The sequence below is a fragment of the Lagenorhynchus albirostris genome, chromosome 16 (genome assembly GCF_949774975.1).
Source record: "Lagenorhynchus albirostris chromosome 16, mLagAlb1.1, whole genome shotgun sequence".
Lineage (NCBI taxonomy): Eukaryota > Metazoa > Chordata > Mammalia > Artiodactyla > Delphinidae > Lagenorhynchus > Lagenorhynchus albirostris.
Window position 1 is genome coordinate 68909638 of NC_083110.1, and position 5208 is coordinate 68914845.

Genomic DNA, 5208 nt, shown 5'->3' on the forward strand with positions numbered 1-5208 from the left:
ATTCTCTTCAGGCAGGTTATAAAGGTGCACCGACAAACTCCGTGAGGTGGGGGAGATGAGGGAAGGGGGAGGCTCACAGCTGCTTTCAAAGCCATTTATCAGGAAAGAAAGTATCTCTCAATAAAATGACACCATGTCTAAAAATTCTTGCCTGCCATCCCTATCTGTTATATGTTGGAGTGTGAATGAAATATGCCTTCATAGGGACTTCCCTGGTGGTCCAGTGGTTAAGACTCTGCACTACCAAAGCGGGGGGCCCAGGTTCGATCCCTGGTGAGGGAACTAGATCCCACATGCATGCCGCAACTAAGAGTTTGCATGCCACAGCAAAGGAGACTGCGAGCCGCAACTAAGGAGCCCGCCTGCCGCAACTAAGATGAAGCACAACCAAATAAATAAGTAAAATAAAAAAAGTCTTAAAAAAATATATTCCTTCATAGTAATAAGAAAATAGAATTTAGGCACATGAAATACATAAATATTAGATACATATGTTTAATAAAACAAGCTGGCTTGTTCTAAACTCTGAAATGAATCAAGATTAAAATTTCATATATGTGGTTGCTCATCTATTTGATGAATTACACAGACTGGCAGCTTTATGAATACCGTAAGTGCCCCAGCTTTCTGATATAATATGGAATATTTATTTTGTAAGATAGATAGCAGGATCTCAATATTATTCTAAAAACTATATATATTAGAGAGAAAGAGAAAGATAGAGAGAGATGTTCCCCTGGAAGAGTTATTTATTATCAAAGATAAATTTGTTGGGTGTAATGGGATTCAGGACATGCTACTCCAAAATATGCCCCCTTGGCATATTGAATATCTTAAGCTGAAGGAATTGGAGAAAACAGCAGAAGCAGGAAGGTCACTCTGACCCTCCTGCCTTGTTTTTCTTCCCTGAAAGCAGGAGATAAAATCTCCCAGGTGAAAGGTGTCTTCCCTGTATCAGGAGGAAGGAAGACTTTCTTATCGCTAGAGCCTAGAATTTGGGGCCTAGAAATCTGTACAAAACAAACCTGGTTAAACTAATCCTTACTAGTTACCTCTTTACCATTTGCCACCCCAAGCCCAAATCCCTTTGCCTTGTCAATTCTTCATAAATTCATTGCTTCTTTGTCTAAAATGTATAAAAGCTTCCTGCTCTGGTCACTTCTTCAGGTCTTCACTCTCTTGTGAAGGCTCCCACATACATGTAAAAATTTAATAAAATTTGTACGCTTTTCACCTGTTAATCCGTCTTTGTCAGTTTAATTTCCAGGGTCATCCAGGGAACCTAAGAGAGTGAAGAAAAACTTTTTCCTCCCCTACAGGGGAGATATAACCTTTAGCAAGATAGGCTAAAATAAGTCAGTTCGACCATTACCTGAGATGTCAGGGTTAATTCACAAGCCATTTATAAACTTGAAGTTCCCATCCTATAGTTTAAGAAACAGATCAAGGCCCAGCAGCATTGAGTTTGAGTATGATCTTAACTAAACTGAGAGAAAATTGTTTTCTTCCCTTTTGTTACTGACCCTCCAGAGTCAGCCTCCAGGAACAGTCCTGCTACGCGGTGTCGTTCAGCTCAGAGCAAGACCAAGTAGTACCAGAAGCAAAGGAAAGTTTTATTCTTTGATCAAAAAATGGAGAGATGCAAGCCCTAGTGCCAGAGCACACCCTCTCCTGGACAGGCCTTGGGTGGGGCTGCTTTTTGGGGATCTCATCTGTGGAGTAAGGGACAGGGCTCTTGTTGGTAGGTGCAGGTATGTTGCTTAGGGCTCCAGGTTGCACGCCAGGGGCAGCATCTCTGCACACCGCATGCTGTTGTCATGGTGAATTGAGGTGTCGGGTGCACCACTTCTGCACACGGCCCAGCAAGTCACGTGCCAGGTGCAGTGGTTCTGTGTTGAGAAGGCTGATTCCACGTGTCAGGTGCAAGGCCTCTGCACGTGCCCCCTGTAGGCAAGTGAAACTAGACTAAGCACAAAAGAAGAGGTTAGACCTTATCTTATAACCTAGATTCCATCTTATTCTCCACCCCAGTGGGCTTTGCCAGTGACACTTTCAGAAACTCTGTGAAGTAGACATTAATTTTATTTCTGGGGAAAATGACCAGAGTATTCATGGTGAATTAGTGCTTACTCAAAGTGGGAGAGTAGAATAGAAAATAGAGAAAAGAAAAAAAAATTATGTTCATTATGGATTTAGATGCATGTCAGAGCTTATTTTTGTGATCCTACTATAAAGTCTGTAGGGTATTGTCAATGAAAAATTAATCAGTCGATCTTAGAAAGAAATGGAAAAAAATTTTTTAGAAGTGCAAATTTTTCCAGTTTTATTGAGAAATAGTCGACTTACATCACTGTATAAGTTTAAGGCATACAGCATGATGGTTTGATTTCTATATACTGTGAAATGATTACCACAATAGTTTCAGCTGGCAAATATCTTCTCATATAGATACAATAAAAAAAAGAAGAGAAGAATAAAGAAAAAAATTTTCTCCTTGTGATAAGAGCTCTTAGGATTTACTCTCTTTTATTTATTTTTATTGAAGTATAGTTGATTTACAATGTTGTGTTAGTTTCAGGTGTACAGCTAAGTGATCCATATATATATATATGAATATATATATACTTTTTCAGATTATTTCCCATATAGGTTATTACAAAATATTAAGTATACTTCCCTGTGTTTCGCAGTAGGTCCTTGTAGGTTGTCTATTTTATGTGCGATAGTGTATATATGTTACTCCCAAATTCCTAATTTATCCCTCCCCCCGACCTTTTCCCTTTGGTAACCCCAAGTTTGTTTTCTATGTCTGTGAGCCTGTTTCTGTTTTGAAAATAAGTTCATGAAATGGATTTTTTTTTTTTTTTTTTTTTTTGCGGTACGCGGGCCTCTCACTGCTGTGGCCTCTCTCGTTGCGGAGCGTTGCGGAGCACAGGCTCCGGACGCACAGGCTCAGCGGCCATGGCTCACGGGCCCAGCCGCTCCGCGGCATGTGGGATCTTCCCGGACCGGGGCATAAACCCGTGTCCCCTGCATCGGCAGGCGTACTCTCAACCACTGTGCCACCAGGGAAGCCCGGAATATTTTATTTGAGCCAAATTGAGGACTATAACCCGGGAACAGTCTCTCAGACAGTTCTGAGAACATTTCCACCGGTTAGGGGCCAAGGCACAGTTATATAAGTTTTTGAGACAGAGGGCTGTACGTTAAATGATGTATTATTGACTGTTTACACAGTCTAGTGAGTAGTGGGTCATGGGTCATCATGGCCCCTTACAAGATCAAGAAGGAATGTTCTCTTTTAAGGAGTTGCCTTGTTGATGCTAGGAATATATTTCTCTTTATGGTGGAGCAAGCATTTTTGCTGATTGGAAGGTTGGTCAATACATAATGCAGATACACAATGTACAATAGTGGGAAAAGAGGTCAAAAGGAAGAGAACATTTTTTCATGTTTAAATTTTTCTTGTCTTGTCATAAAATATGAGTTTTATTTCACAATAATAAATGTATAATATACTATATGTTATCCAATGTGAAGTAGTAAAAAGTAATTTTGGAATTTCATACTCAAGCTTTACTTTTTCCAAAATAGCTTTTCCTACTTAAGGCTAACCGCAAGAATCAGACATTTTTGGAGCCAAGGTATATCTACATAATCAAGAACTTATGCAGATGTGCCTTGGCTCCAAAATATGAGAGCATACTTTTATTTTCTAACGTAGCCAAAACATTCAGATGTTTTTCAAATTGTGGAATAGATAGCAAATCACAGATTAGAATGAACACACCCAAACATTCTCCAGCCCAAAAAAAAAAGAAAAAAATCAATCGTACATTTAAAAACCTGTAAAATATTCAAAAGGAAGATCATAATTTTCTAAATTCAATTAAGTAGTAATAGAAAAGGTTGAAATCTTCAGGAGTTTTGAGATAACTGATGACCGGGCAAAGCTTTCTTCTTCTGCTAGCCTCTAGGCATAGTCCATGCTAAGTAAGAAGCTTTTCTTTCAACCTGGTAATGGGAAACATCCATCACCTCTGTCTCTGAGTCCAGCCTTAAACCCTTCCTCAAGTGGAGAACATTATTAAACGTTTAAAGAAAACTGAAGTCACAGAATGACATTTCCCCCGCTTATGATAGCATAGATTAATCAATGAAGACAATTTGTACATTGTCTTTGGAATGTGAATATAGAACGGTTTTAAATATTCCAAATCCTCAGAGCCTACTTAAAAACAGATACTGATAACACTTTCTCCAGGCTGTTTATAAATGACTTTATTTGCAGCAGTGGTCAATATGAAAGTTATTTCACGTGCCTATCACAGAGCATGTGCATGATAAATATTTGTTGTACAAATGAATGCTAAATAAAATAAAAGCAATCAGATCTACTGTGTCGCTTTGGCAGCATTAAAGGCAACATTTGACCAATCACAGAGTAATCTGTTCTTTTGTATTTGTAATTTACCTAATATATATAATCACGTATATGTAGTTTGTATTGAACTATCAATATTTATATTATTCATGCCCTTTAATACAAATTTAATATTTATACTTGTATATATTGATTTAATTTCAGAGTTTATTAAATGTCCTTAATGTATCTCGACAACATTGTGTACATTGTAGGGAATCAATTGTGCTCTTTGAATAAACATTCTGAGAGCTCAGGAGTAATTACAATCATCTCTTTATAGACCTAAAAACACAAAATGTCAAGCACTCCTATTTTATACATTGTAAAACGTCTGTATTGTTCCAGGTCTTTCTTCATTGTATCTCCTCTTTTCCATCTCTTTGCCCCTTAAAATTTTTCACATTTGTTTAACCTGAGCTACTACATTGGGCAAGGGAGGGCATACTGCTCCTTTTTGCTTATTACTGTGAAAATGTGCTTTTTTTATAGAGAGGTCATGTGAGCCAGCTAATGCATTGGCATGTGAACTAGCTTTTACTGCCAAATGAGTCAGCTGAGATGGGAACATTAATTTATTTGAATGGGTACGAGTTGACAATGCCATAAAGAGATATTGGTACAGCTTAATGGAACAAACTGTCAAGAAAGTGTAGGTTGGGTATGGTGTAATTCGGCAAGCATCTGAATGTTTCCATGTTCACAAGTATCTGCCTTTCCTGATCTGAAATGTTGTCTCTTGTCTCTTGGATTCCTCCACTAAAATGGAAATACCTCTAGAGAAA

The 5208-nt window shown here is 38.2% G+C and overlaps 1 non-coding gene across 1 annotated transcript; it reads left to right on the forward strand.

Moving 5' to 3' along the window:
- The first annotated feature begins 209 nt into the window (after nucleotides 1-209).
- On the forward strand, nucleotides 210-282 carry TRNAG-ACC (transfer RNA glycine (anticodon ACC)). The gene has a single exon. It is a non-coding gene; the product is annotated as a tRNA-Gly (tRNA).
- The last annotated feature ends 4926 nt before the right edge of the window (nucleotides 283-5208 follow it).